This window comes from Sceloporus occidentalis, unplaced genomic scaffold (assembly GCF_023333645.1).
Source record: "Sceloporus occidentalis isolate IW3139 unplaced genomic scaffold, rSceOcc1.0.p SCAF_3, whole genome shotgun sequence".
Lineage (NCBI taxonomy): Eukaryota > Metazoa > Chordata > Lepidosauria > Squamata > Phrynosomatidae > Sceloporus > Sceloporus occidentalis.
Genome location: NW_028316983.1, coordinates 117,277,785 through 117,293,133, shown reverse-complemented (window position 1 = coordinate 117,293,133; position 15,349 = coordinate 117,277,785). Strand labels below are relative to the sequence as shown.

At 43.0% G+C, this 15,349-nt stretch overlaps 1 protein-coding gene across 1 annotated transcript in view; it reads left to right on the top strand.

The window, feature by feature from the left end:
* The first annotated feature begins 8,372 nt into the window (after positions 1 to 8,372).
* Positions 8,373 to 15,349, top strand: part of LOC149316615 (protein FAM163A-like) — a 135,083-nt gene continuing 128,106 nt past the window's right edge. The window contains exon 1 of the mRNA XM_089515927.1: positions 8,373 to 8,420. The gene's annotated coding sequence lies outside the window, so the exon portion shown is untranslated. The remainder of the gene's footprint in view (positions 8,421 to 15,349) is intronic.

Here is a 15,349-nt window from a genome sequence, read left to right as displayed (position 1 = left end):
GTTCTGCCTTTTCTCTGTCCCCTGTTAGCGTTTCGCCGTCTTCTCCATACGATGGCCCTACCATTTCCTTCTTCTTCCTTTGCCTACAGGCATAACCAAAAAAGCCCATTTTGTTGTTCTGAACCTCTCCAGCAAGCCTGAGCTCATTTTGCGTTTTAGCTTTTCTGATCTTACCCCTACATGTGTTAGCTATTTGTTTGAATTCCTGTTTGGAGATTTCCCCCTTTTTGCATGGGAGATGTATAAGAAATGCAAAATGGGGGAAATCTCCAAACAGGAATTCAAACAAATACTAAAAGAGAAGGGGATTCAGGATGGATGAGAGCTAAGTTTTAGCTCATCTGAAAGTTCTTTAGAAATCTATCCTGGTTTCTTGAGACACCTCTCATTTTTCCTTTTCGCTGGAACAAATTGAATTTGTGCCATCAGTATCTCCCTTTTGAACAACTCTCATCCATCCTGAACTCCCTTCTCTTTTAGTATTCCTGACCATGGAATCATCCACAGTATTTCCCTACATTTACTGAAGTTTAGGCTACAGGTTTTTTTATTGGGTTGATTTAGATCTCACCTTTCTCCTTTCTACCCAAAGTAGCTTACAACAAGGTTAAACGAATATATAAAAAAAGTCAAAATACAATTAAATAAGAGATCTTATTGAAATGCCATTAATGTTAAAATTTGTACAATTATTTTAAAACGACATTAAAGATAACAATAGAGTGTGTGTGTGTGCATGCACAGACACAGCATAAAAAGACTTTTTGCACACCCTTAAACATCAGATAGATGTTAAATAAGAATGTATTTCTTTACTGGCAGGGGAGGAGAGACAGGACCAATTTAGGCATTATCGCACACCATAGATGTGGGTTGTAACCATCACCAATGGAACTTACAGTGGTACCCCGGGATACGAATTGATCGCGTTACGAAATTTCCGGGGTACGAAAAAGTTAGATTGGAAAAAACTGTTCCGGGTAACGAAAGATTTTTCGGGTTACGAAATTTGTTTCGGCGCGAAATTCAAATCCGAAGCGCGGCTAGCGGCTTTCCAGCGCTAACGGAAAGCCTTTTCGGGTTGCGAAATGTATCGGGTTATGAACGGCGCCGCGGAACGAATTAATTTCGTAACCCGAGGTAGCACTGTATTGCTCTGCCCCATGCCCTTGTAGTAGGCAGCTTGTATCCAACTCAGGCTTCTTCTGCAGCTTTACAAGAACGGGAAAGTTTCTCACTGATCCATGAAATTCCCTGGATAATCTTGGGCTAATATTTTCTCATGGCCTCATTGTTGTGAGGATAAAGGAGGGAAGAAGAAAACCCATGTATTCTGCTTTGAGGAAACTCGAGAAAAGGTGGGACTCCTTTCCTTTCCTTTCTTCCTAAATAGTTGGAAAGAAGAAAGAATAGCATTGTGTCCAGTTCTGGGCACCACAATTTAAAAGGGATGTTGAGAAACTGGAGCGTGTCCAAAGGAGGGCGACTAAAATGGTGAAATGTCTGGAAACCATGAAGCCCTATGAGGAGCGACTCAGGGAGCTGGGGATGTTTAGCCTGGAGAAAAGAAGGTTAAGAGGTGATATGATAGCCCTGTTTAAATATTTGAAAGGAAGTCATATTGAGGAGGGAGCAAGCTTGTTTTCTGCTGCTCCAGAGACTAGGACCCGGAACAATGGATGCAAGCTACAGGAAAAGAGATTCCACCTGAACATTAGGAGGAACTTCCTGACAGTAAGGGCTGTTCGACAGTGGAACACATTCCCTTGGAGTGTAGTGGAGTCTCCTTCCTTGGACGTCTTTAAACAGAGGCTGGATGGCCATCTGTCGGGGATGCTTTGATTGGGATTTCCTGCATGGCAGAATGGGGTTGGACTGGATGGCGCTTGCGGTCTCTTCCAACTCTATGATTCTATGATTCTATGATTGCTGTGGGGGTTATCCATCATTTAGCCTTCCTGTTTCAACTAACAAAAAGTAAAATGTAAGACCCTGCTATGGAAATCCCAGTGACACGGCTACATTAAAATAATGCCTTGTTAGGTAATAATCATGTGTATGTGCTGGTTCCCACAGTGATAGGAGTGTCTAGAAAACGGAGGAGCTTCTCTGTACAGTAGGCCTGAGCAAAAGGGCAAAGTTAATGAGTCTGTTGCTGGAAGCTATCTATCATCTGCACAGCATGATCTTAGTCTCTTCCAGAAGAACCACCAGCCTTTAACAGACAGCTTTGCCTTCACATTAAGGAAAAACTGATTTAACTGCTCCATTTTACTGCTTGCTATCCTTTATCTGCCTTAAGTTCCTAGTGACAGGCCTATGTTAAACTAGGATCTTTCTTGGCCTGTGATTTTCCATTTTGTACGTGTGGTTTCATGGGACTTCAGCTACTGTGTTGTTCCTGTGCTTGCTAATTTCATTTTATTTGCAGCTGAGAAAGGACTAGAAGGCCACTTAGAAACTTCACAACTACAGTCTGCATTTTGCATGGAGCCACCCTAGGTTCAGTTGCTGGCATGTATACTTAGATCCAAGATTGAAAGGGTTGTGAGGGTAGGGAGGTCTTTGTAAGAAGCCTTGTGGAAGGCATTGTCAGTCAATGTAGACCAAGTGTGGAAGGCTTGATTGGATCATGTCCATTTTTTCTGGGGCAACTTGGGCAACAGGGAGGCATGAGCGATTAACATAAGTGATGAAACATCATTCTGTCTTATTGGGTAATTACAATTGATTAATCTGGTGGAGAATTTCGATTCACTCAGTCAGTCATTTATTGTATTTGACTAAAAGCCAGTACAAATCCAAAACAATCAATCAATCTTTATTTACAGTCTTTGACCAAAAGTATCTCAGTGTTGTATAGGTATTAATAAAACGCTTGTATAAAAATGATATATCTAAGTAAGACCAGATAAAAACAAGAATATACAAGTAAACAGAGAACATTACACACCACCATAAAGGAAGCAGTCTTCTAACATCTCGTTTCCAACTATTACCATTGATTTTGATCCTTAATGATTTGTTTGCATGTGGCAATAACTGCTGCACAGAATCAGGCCATATTCTCAACAATTAGTGGATCTACATCCTCAAACAATATAACCAGATAGTGGTTAGCTGTTCGGCTGGATAGTTTTGTAAGATTGGATAAATTAAAGAGGAGCACACACCTTGGTAGAATGGACAATACAATATGATATGCTGGAGTGATTCAACTGAGGTATCAGAACATAAGCAAGTCCAGTTCTCATAAGGGAGGTTCTTATATTTCCCGTCCAGAACTGTGGAGGGGAGAACATTAAAGCGGGCTGCGGTAAAGGCCGTCCTAAATTTGGGTATTATTAGCTTGGTTAGGAAAAGTGGCCTAGTAAAGATCTTTTCCAAACTTCCCAAGACTGGGATATTCCATTTTGCCCCTGTGATTCTGTAATTCTATATCCCAGATCCGTTGTTTGAAGGCCAATTTTGCCCTTTCATGGCCCTTTTGTATAAGGGTACTTTGTGAGAATCCACATTTGCTCAAGATACTGTTTATCATCAGTTTCCAGGGGGAAGAATAGCTATCTAATAAAACTAAAGGAACTAACCCGCATGGAGCAAATATAAGTTTAAGCCAAAAATTAATTATCAGAATCCAAGCTCGAGCTTTGATGGTGATCAAACCCGCCTCAACGCGGATTGCTGCGAAATCCAAAACAATATCAATAAACTCCAGTAAAGAATACATACATACAAAAATAGATTAATTAATCTCCTGCACAATTTATAGCAATACATTTTAAATAACTAGCACAAATACTTTTAGCAGCTTTAGCAAACAAAACTGTGTAACATACAGTAGAACCTTGTTATCCACTGGGGGTTTGTTCCATGATCCCCCATGGATAACAAAATCTGTGGATGCTCAAGTCTCATTAAATATAATGGCCTATCCAATTGGCATGTTGTCTTCTTCTCTTTCTACTTCCCTCCACCTTCCCCAGCATCATTGTCTTTTCTAGTGAATCATGCCTTTTTATGATTCAAATACGACAGCCCCAACTTAGCCATCTTGGCCTCCAGGGAGAGTTCAGGCTTGATCTGTTCAAGGAACCATTTGTTTGTCTTGCTGGCTGTCCATGGGATCCTCCGCACTCTTCTCCAGCACCATATCTCAAATGAGTTGATTTTCTTCCTATGTACTTTCTTCACTGTCCAGTTCTCACAGCCATACATGATATAGGGAATCCAACGGATGATTCTAACTTTAGTGCTCAGCTGTATATTTTTACACTTTAGGATTTTTGTCTAGTTCTTTCATAGTTGCCGTTCCCATTCCTAGTGTTATTCTGAGTTCTTGACTGCACTCTCCATTCTGATCAATGTTTGACCCAAGGTATGGCAAATCTTTTTAACTATTTTGAGTTTGATGAAAGGTATGGCAAATCTTTAACTATTTTGGGGGTTTGCATTGTTTGATTGTTTTGGATTTCTTCTGCCCCATCCCGGATTCGCCCCTTTTCACTTGCTGCCCCTCACTCCTGGAACCTTCTTCCCCCACAAGCAAGAGCCATCACTTCTTTAACCAGCTTCAAAACGGAGTTGAAAACCATCCTGTTCAGAGAAGCCTTCCCAGGCATTGCATAATTGTCGCTTACCATCTGATGTTCTTTTGGTGCCTGTTTATCAAACCATTTCCTGTATTGCTATGTATTGTATATGTATTATCCTACTTGAGAGTATGTATTTTCCCTGGATGAAGATTAACCTTCCATTATGAAGCCAAGCCCTCCCTCCAGTCCATCTGCCTTGGTCCAGGCCTTGGAGGTAGAGAGGAACTGCTGGACCTCTTACCCTTTCCCTCCACCACTCCCTTCTCCTTCTGTGTCATGTCTTTTTAGATTGTAAGCCTGAGGGCAGGGATCCGTCTAACTAAAAAGATTGTATGTACAGCGCTGTGTAAATTTACAGCGCTTCATAAATAAAGGTTAATAATAATAATAATAATAATCGATCCTCAAAAGGGAAGAGGTGGGATATAAACAAACAAACAAACAAACAAACAAACAAATGGTTGATGGATTTTGGTACTGTTGTATTGATGAGTGTTGATGTAATATTTTTTATGTTTTTATTAGAATGTTATATGTATTGATTTTAATAGTCTGTAACCCCGCTTCGATCCACTGGGAGAGGCGGGGAAACACAAATAAATTTATTATTATTATTATTATTATTATTATTATTTCAATTTCCTCTTGTCTAAGTTGAATTTATGTAAATCCTCTGTGGTCATTATTTTTGTTTTCTTTAAGCTTAACATTAGGCCTGCATTTGTACTTTCGTCTTTGACTTTCTTTAGTGATTGTTCCAAGTCTGTGATGTTTTCTGTTAGTAGTATGGTGTCATCCACATATCTTAGATTGTTGATGTTCCTTTCTCCTGTTTTTACTTCTCTTTCTTCTAATTCCAAATCTGCTCTTCATATGATATTTCCTGCAAACAGGTTGAATAAATAGGGTGATAGCATGCATCCTTGCCTGACCCCTTTGCCAATTGGGAACTATTCAGTTTCTCCGTATTCTGTTCTAACAGAAGCCTCTTGTCCAAAGTACAGATTCCTCATCAGGACTATCAGATGTAGTGGCATGCCTAGGTAAAATAAAGCAGCAAATTAGGAGCTTTAAAAACCCAGATAAAATATCATTAATAGGGGAAAATGCCAGGGCTCTTTGGATCACTCCTTATTGTAGACTTTCCCTTCTGTGTCCCAGGTAGTGGAAACCTGGGGAAGCTTCTTGTATAAGCCATTCTCTTGATATGAAGTTATAGACAGAAGGACTCTGCCTGTAGCAGACCTTACTGTATAGACTGCATACATGCCAAAAGTCAGCTATATCTGGCAAAGGGATAATAGGCTCATGAGAGAGAGAGAGAGAGAGACAGAGAGACACAGAGAGAGAGAGAGAGAGAGAGAAAGTCCATGCCTGTACATGTATTAATTTTTCTTTTCTAACATACTACAGTATAACAATTTAATCTGTCTCTGCAGTAATTTGAGAATATCCTCAGGTAAACAGGCCTTGTTACTAGAGCCAGATGCAAGAGGTAGTGTCATTGCTTATTGCTCTACTTTGAAGCCACAAGAAACTTCAATTCCCAGCATCTCATAGCACTGAGCCATGGCAGTTAAAGCGGTGTCAGACTGGATTACTTCTGCAGTGCAGATGCAGACTCAGGGGTGGCTTTGCCAGTCCCTGCCTGGCAGAGGAAGGAAGGGAAATAGGCTGCTGTCCCTGGTGCTGAAAAACCCTTCCAGGGTTCATTATTAGCCCCATATATATATATATATATATATCTCCTCATTAGTTGGCACACATCACTGGCTCCCATCCTCGTTCTTCATCTCAATCATTGCTAATAAACAGCTTTCTGTCTGCTTGACTGGATGTTTAAAATAAAAACAAACAAACTTTGACTTGGACAAAAATAAAGGGATTTTCTTATTAACAGGATGCAAGCTTGGCAGAAAGGTTGTGTGAGTGTGAGTGTATGGGCATCCTCCCTGCCAAGGGCTGTGCATGGATAGCTTAAGTTCAAATTCCGCAGGTAACCAGTGCGGCCTAGTGGTTTGAGTGTTGGACTAGGACTCTAGGGACCAGAGTTCGAATTCCACCTTGGCCATGGAAACCCACTGGGCAAGTCACACTCTCTCTGCCTCAGAGGATGTTCAGTGACAACACCCCCTCTGAAGAAACTTGCCAAGAAAAAAAACACATGATTTCACCTTAGAGGGGTGCCATAAATAAAAAATGACTTGGAGGCACACAACAACCACAATCACAACTTCTTGGCCAGGGGCTGACTGAGCTCTACTTTCAGCAAAGCCTACTTCCTCAGGACCCTAGGAAGGACTCTGAAGAGGAGCCTGGCTCATCTTAGATCTGGGAGAGCTGCTTTTAAATTTTATTTTATTTTTATTATTTTGTTTTATTTTATTTATATGGCCATCCTGGCTTCTCTGAAGCTGAGCTTGGCATATCTCAGGTCATGGACAGCTGCTCTTCGCTCCTTTCTTTCTTTCTCTGAACAACCTTCCCACTATCACAAGCTGCAGCAGCTTTTCTGAAGATGAGCCTGGCACATCTCAGGTTGGGGACAGCCGCTTTTAAAAAAACAATTAATTAATTAATTAATTATCACGAATCCATCCTGGGTTCTCTGACACTGAGCCTGGCGCATCGGAGATCTGGGTCAGCTCCTTCCATTCATTTATTTCTTTATGTAAACAACCTTCCCGGTTTCTCTGAAGCCGAGCCTGGCGCATCTCAGGTTGGGAACAGCTGCTTGGTTATTTATTCATTCTTTTTTAATTTAAACAACCTTTCTGACTTCTTTGAAGCTGAGCCCGGCACATCTCAGGGACTGAAAAGCTGCTTTTATTTATTCATTCATTTATCTCTTTACTTAAAGACATTCCTGGCTACTCTGAAGCTCAGCCTGGCATATCTGAGGTCATGGACAGCTGCATGAACCATTCTTTACTTAAATAACCTTTCTGACACTTCTCAAGCTGAGCCTGGCACATCTCAGGTTGGGGACACAGCTTCATTCATTCATACATACATATATATGACCTTTCTGGCTTCTCTGAAGCTGAGAGTGGAAACACCTCAGGTCCTGGACAGCTGCTTTTATTCATTCAGTCAGTCATTCACTTATTAATTTCTACATATGACCTTCCTGACTTCTCTGAAGCTGATCCTGGCACATCTCAGGTCTTGGACAGCTAAATTTCTTTACTCCTTTAGATCCCTTTCCTGGCTACTCTGAAACTGGGAGTGGAAATATCTCAGGTCCTGGACAGCTGCTTTTATTCATTCATCTATACATTCATTTCTACATATGATTTTCCTGGCTTTTCTGGTCCTGGACAGCTGCCCTTCCTTCCTTCCTTCCTTCCTCTGAAGGACCCTCAGGGCTTCTCCACCCAGCCTCTGTTTAAAGACCCCCCAAAAGGAGGAGACTCCACTCCTTCATCTCCAGAGGAATGGAGTCTCCTTCTTTGGAGGTCTTTAAACAGAGGCTGGGTGGCCATCTGTTGAGGGTGTGTGTTCTTTGATTGTGAGTTCCTGCATGGCAGAATGGGGTTGGACTGGATGGCCTTTGGGGGATCCCTTCCAACCCTAGGATTCTGTGGGTGTGGAGCCTCCAGATCCCCTCCCAGGCTCTCCCTCTTTTCCCCGGGCGCCCCCTGCAGGCGGGGGCCATCCATGGCAGCCTCAGCGGCGGGAGGCTCCCAGAGAGACGTGGAAGGCAAGGCTCTCAGCAGCAGCAGCAGCAGCAGCAGCAGCAGAAGCATCGCCGCCTTCCTCCTCCTCCTCTTTCTCCATCCCTCTTTCCTCTGCCAGGAGAGCCGGAGAGTCTGCTCTGCAAAGGCAAGTGGCTCTGGAGGGGGGTCTCTGGAAGGGGATCTGGGATCAAGGGGTCCCTGGCTTGGTGGAAAATTCTGGAGGGGGGTTGGAGGACTGTTCCTGCATCCACACCAGAGAGATATCCCGGTTTGGCACTGCTTTAACAACTGCCTTGGCTCCAGGCTAGGGAATTCTGGGCACTGCAGTTTGTTGTGGCACCTTGGGCATCTGACCATTCAAACCTGCTTTCCTCTTTCTTTCTTTTTTCCAGTCCCTTCCTGAAAGTAAAAGGTGCATTCCTCCTTTATTCCTATTTTCTTTCCCCTCTTCTTCTTCTTGTTTTTCTTGTTTTTCTTTTTTTCCCTGATGGGATTTTGACTGAATTCATGTTGAGGATGCTTTCCTTTTCCTTTCTGACTTCCCTCCCAAAGGTGTTTGGTTGAGGAAATTCATTGAAGCCTATCATCATCATCATCATCATCATCATCATCATCATCATCATCATCATCATCATCATCATCATCATCTGTTTAAAATGTTTAATCAGGGGAGGAATGAGGAGGATCTTCTTTTTAAGGGGGGATAATAATGATCATTTGGTAAATATCAAAGGGTTTGTTTGGATGCCAAAGGATTTTGGGGCACCTTTGAAAAGAAAGAAGCTGGTGGCATGGGCTTTTCTAAATTTGAGTCCACTTCTATGTGTATATATATATATATATATATATATAAGCCCAGGCATGCACCATTGTTAACTACTGTCTCAATTTTCCCAGGTAGATGCATGTCCTGGAGGAGAGAGTCCAGAGACAGACCATAGGTCCCTTCCTGAGCTGAACATATCTTCAAGGTCCAAAGTCTGTCCCTGGACTCCGCACTCCATCTGAGGAAGGAGGCTCACATCTCCCAAAGCTTATGCCACCAGCTTGCTTTCTTCCAGTGAGGGGCCAGCCACACTTACATTTTTCACACGGAGAGATTCGCACCTATGACTCGCTTCAAAATCGATTCACCATTCCCACTGTGTTTTAAGCTAGCGAGTCTCTCCATGGACATTTAAATCCTGTTTGTAAGTTCCCATTCACCTTCGTTCCGGGTCGAAATGGAGGCGCCTCCATTTCCTGAAGGGTGGCTGCGCGATTCAAATCGATATGATAATGCACTCACACTATCGGAGATGCGGATCGTTGGGGTCCTTTTAAAAAAAAGAACCGCTAAGGGATCCAGTGCCAAATACAACAGTTTAAATTGGCTTTTCAGTGCCCCCCCCCCCCCCCCCCGCAAACTGCACCGAGTATCAGTCTGAACAACAGGGAAATAATCCGGTTTCCAAACTGGGTTATTTCGTAGTGTAGGTGAGCCCTTCCTTAGTTTCAAAGGTGCTAGAAGATCCCTTGATTGGGTTAAACTATTAGTCATCTGGTCTGGTCTGGTTGATTAGGAGAGCCATTACATGAGTGTGATGAACCACAACCTGTACCAAAAGAGTTGGGTGTTTCTTTCTGTTTATCTTCTTCTTTATGAGTTCCTCCTAGGAGTTTCCGTGTGGGGATGGGGAGATCACTGTCCCATGTGGCAGAGTCTGGGTCAGTGCCATCACTAGGCTTGGTGACACCTAGTATGTGTGTGTGTGTGTGTGTGTGTGTGTGTGTGTTTGTGGGGGTTCTGCCAAGGAAGGGTGGCCGCAATGGCCTGCTCACCCTGCTGCTCACCCCTTGTGGTTTTCTCACCCTCATCCCCCAGTGCTGGGAGACTGCTGAAGGGAGCATGGCCCCCTGTTGTTTACGCCTCATGGCCTTGTCGCTGGCCATGTGACAAAGCCACAAGGGGCATGCTCACAAGTGGCATCCCTAGGTTGGTGTCACCCAGTACGGCAAGTCATGGTGTCACCCTCCATTGACCTCCAATTTCACACCACACAGAATCCTTGGGAATGCTTTTTTGCACCAATGTTACTCGTAAATTGTAATTCCCATATACCACTGAATGTCATGCTAATAGTTGTGACCTAAGCACCTAACAAAACGATACCTTCCAGTTACAATATAATAAATGTATTTACATAGGCATAGTGAAGGTTTGGTTAAAATGTATTTTTTAAATAATTTTTTAAAGAATGTTAAAAAATTAAAATTTCATTTCAATTTTTTTTAAAAATCAAAAATTTAAAACATTAATTTTTGAAATTTTAATTTTAAAAAATTCTGGGGGGCCCTCCTGTCCCACTGAGCTTCACCCCACTCCCACTGCTTTTAAAGCATTTGAAAGGGAAGCAGGCAAATGCCACAGACGGATTCTGCCAAAAAGGTAGATGTTTGAGGAGCAGTGGTGTCACCGCCACCCCTTTAGCGTGTCACCTTGTGTGGGCCTCACCCCTCACCTCCTCTAGTGATGCCACTGATGCTCCCGCCTCTGTTGCCTTCTTGGAGTGAGCTAGGCAGCAACAAATCCACAAGGGGCATGCTTGTCCCTCCACACTTGGTACAATATGCATCCTCCTGCACCTGCTCAGTGATGCCACTAGTCTGGGTGCCATTGAGGAGTGTTAGTATTTGAATGGGAGACAGTCAATGAGTACTAGATGCTGTGGCTGTATTTCAGAGGAACAAACCATCAAAACCACTTCTGAGTATTCCTTGCCTATGAAATTTGTGGCCACTTGAAGGGACACCCACAATGAAGGTGGCACCACCAAGATGTTCTCCTGAACAATCATTTCACTGAAGCTTGCACAACTGACTTCAGGGTGCATCCTGCCCTTTGTAGATATGGGGTTTGGTGGGGGTGCTATTTATTCTTTGTGCCTCAGTTGCCAGGATCAGCCCGGTTCCTGCTTTGCATTTAAGTCCATTTAAGTTGTGGAGCTGTTGCTATCACCGGAGGGAGGTCAGCTATTCAAAGCTACTCCTCTGCTTTTCTTACCTTAAATAATGGCATCTGGTTCCAGTTTCATTCCATCCATAGATTTAATTCTTCATGTGTACCATTTTTCACTCAGGATTGCTGTCTTCTAGTGATTTTTTTGGGAAGGGTATTGAATTTGATGAACACTTCCTCCGGCTACTGAGGGGGGTCATGCACTCAGTGGATCACTTTCTTGAACCTGGTGGATTGGCTTAGTAAAGTTTCTGTGCCGGAAGACATTTCTCAGTTAGAATATCTTCCTTACATCCATTTAATCCTTGTGTCCAGCCATATCTTGATGGCAATTTGCAATGATGGTCCACATGTGGTATAAGTATGCATTATGGAATGGGCAATTCCTGGCAAAGACAGAGAGATTTGAAGTATGAGGGTGGAAGTTGCATTTTTATGGAATCACACTACTAGGCTCTATAGCTCAGTATTATCTACTATGATTGCAATGGCTTTCCAGAGTCTCAGATAGGTCCCTTCTCAATCTGACTATTAACTGAGAACCTTTGTTGTTGTTGTGTGCTTTTAAATTGAGTCTGAGTTATGGTGATCCTATCATAGGGTTTGATCAGCAGGATTTATTCAGAGGAAGTTTGCCATTGCCTTTTTTTCTTAGGTTGAGAGTGTGCAACTTGCCCAAGATTACCCAGTTGGTTCCATGACTGTGTGGGAATTCAGAGTCCGGTCTTCCGAGGTACTAATCCAATGCTCAGATTACTACACCATGCTGTGGCTCTTTGCTGAGAACCTTGCAGAAATGGACATGGGACTTACACATACCAAGCATTATTGCTACCGAGAGACCATTGCTCTTTAATAATTCCACCCACCCACCTCTGTTGGCCCTGTGCAAATAAACCTCACACTTGGATTTCAAACTGTGGCTAGTCCCAAACAGTGTAGACATACCAATTCAATTGTTGAATGGTCAGTCAACATGTAGGTAAATCCCCTTGGTTCAGTAGGCCCACCATACTCAGAACTAACAGAATCCAGGCCTATCCCTTTTTTTGTTTTATTTTTATTTTATTTATGTTTTGTTTTGTTGGTATTCCAAGCAGTCCAATGCAGTATTTTATCTCATTGCAGTCCTATGAGGTAGGTTGATGTTGGGCAAAAGCTTACCCAAGCCCACTACCACCGCCACCACCACAAACCTGGCACAGTTTACTAGCTGAGAAAGGATTTAGCTCTAGATTTTCCACACCCGGAATTTACTTCATCCACAAATTAGTTCCCAGAATGATTCCAGGGCTCCTCTTTGGTGCACACTCACCAGGAACAAAGTCCCATTAAACTGAGGTTGACTTCTGAGCCTACATGTTGAGGACCGAGATGCCAGCTGACTTCATTGACCTTACTGTTGGTTTCACCAGGGATCTGGAAAGCTACTGCAAAATCTTCTGGTGACAGCTAGAATTAAATATAACACATCATCACCACCAGGGAAGCCTGATGTCTGCAATGTTACAGGCAGGGCAACCAGAGATATATCACAGCCTGACACAAAGGACGAGTCCCTCAATCCCACACAATCCCACATTCAGAAGGTGATGGCCAGGCTGTTAGTTGGATCTGACATCAATAGTGGTGACAGGAAAACATCGAGGTTAGCTCAGTGGCTGCATGTTTGTCCTGAAACTACTTGCCACTTTCTCTCTCCCGCTTTCTCTCCCCATCTCAGTATTTGCTGCCTGAGACAGCTGCCTCTTGCTGTGCCTTATCATATAGTGCTGGCCCTGTGAGATAATTCTACATTTACTAGTAGTAAGATACTGTGAGGATGTACTTTCAGAAGGAACTATTTGCAACACTGGTTGAGCAATAATTTGGCTCATGAATTAACTGATTAATCAGTTGTTAATGAACTACAATATTGACAAGCTGCAGTGTGTCCAGCGAAGGGCAACCAAAACAGTTAAAGATCTGGAAACCATCCCCTATAAGAAGCGATGTAGGGATCTGTATATGTATAGCCTGGAGAAGAGATGGTTAAGAGGTGATATGATAGCCCTGTTTAAGTATTTGAAGGGAGGTTATATTGAGGATGGAGCAAGCTTATTTTCTCCTGCTCCAGAGACTAGGAGTTGGAGCAGTGGATTCAAACTACAGGAAAAGAGATTCCACCAAAACATTACAAAGAATTTTCTTGCAGTAAGAGCTATTCGACAGTGGAACACTCTCCCTCGGAGACTGGTGGGGTCTCCTTCTTTGGAGGTCTTTAAACAGAGGCTGGGTGGCCATCTGTCGGGGGTGCTTTGATTGTGAGTTCCTGCATGGCAGGGAATTGGACTGGATGGCACTTGTGGTCTATTCCAACTTTATGATCCTACAGAATCTTTTTTGGGGGCAGGGTTAATGAATTTGTTGACAACTACTGTAAATGGACTACAGTTTCTCTTATTTAAAATAAGGAGAGGGGAAAATGTTGCCTGATTGGTTGCATGCAAGTTTTTGAGACATGAAAGGTTAAACATTGTTACGGTGGGCCCTGGGTATCCACTGGTGTTTGGTTCCAGGACCCCCATGGATACCAAAATCCATGAATGTTCAAGTCCCATTATATACAGTGGCATAGTAAAATAGTGTATCTTATAAAAAATGGCAAAATCAAGGTTTGCTTTTGGGAATTATATATATTCTTTAAAATATTTTCTAGTTGTGGATGGTTGAATCCATGGATAAAAAAATCCATGGATAAGGAGGGCTGGCTGTATTTGTAAAGCTGCAAATGTTCCTCCCTTTCATGTAGTGGGAACAGCTCTCCTGAAAGGTATGTCCTTTGTGAGTGGCAGCGATGGGGATATTTTTTCTTCAGCATGATTTTCTTAAGTATTATTTTATTTTATTTTTATTCATATCCTGCTTTTCTTAAATTAATTCTACATGAATATGCCTAGGAATGATCAACTGAAATAGATATGGTTGACCCTATGTACTGTTAAAATTGAAATCACTGTGATGTTCTCCTGAGTAGGCATGGGAGGGAGCATACCAGACTGGGTGTAAAGTACGTATGAGGACAAGGATCTGGGCCCTTTGGTCACACTACAGTTGTGAGAGGAATCAAGCCCACTGGACCTGCTAAAAACTTCACCACCATTGTAAAGAGTAAGTATTGCCCCTTTGCTCCTCGGTTTTGACTCGGAGTATGGCAGGGCAAAGAGTGGGAGCCCAGCTTCTCCTGAATCGTCTGATCTCCAGCAAATTCTCCCCACAACTCCATGTTGGCTGCGTGAACAAAAATGTACCTGTGGTCTAACTCCATTGCTAGTCCCAGCTACAATACAAGGCAGCACTAGTTTTAATCCCAGAACTTCACTGGGTCTACTCTATTTGGGACCAACTATTGGATTTGGTTCATTATATTTAGTTAAGCCCTTACTTTGGAGTAATTCCCACTGGACCATGTGGGATCCAGTGAATAAACATGTATAGGGTCAGACTGCAATATTTAATCAACGATTGGATTAAATCAGTGGAACACACTTCCTTGGAGTGTAGTGGTGTCTCCTTCCTTGGAGGTCTTTAAACAGAGGCTGGATGGCCATCTGTCAGAGATGCTTTGATTGAGAGTTCCTGCATGGCAGGGGGTTGGACTGGATAGCCCTTGTGGTCTCTTCTAACTCTATGACTCGATGATTCTATGATTTAATCAGATGACAGGCCTAGTGAGAGTGGTGGCAATGTTGGACATTTTGGAAGAGCTTTCACATTATTTTTAGGGCAGATCTGCAGACAAGATCGGTACATTCTTAGCACAATACAAATATGCCAGCCTAGTTATGCCGGATACCAGGGACGTAGCCAGGATTTTGGGAAGGGGGGGGTCCAGACTAAGTGCCACCATTATAATGGGGCTTGGGTGCGGCGGCGCAGCAGCACACACCATTCATTTTATCTAACGGAAGGGGGGTCCAAACCCCAAGAACCACCCCACCCCCCCGGCTACGTCCCTGCGGATACAGATGCACAACTGATTGAGTATTGGGTACCATGTCCTTGAACTCACCCATTGTGCAATAAATAATTAGCTC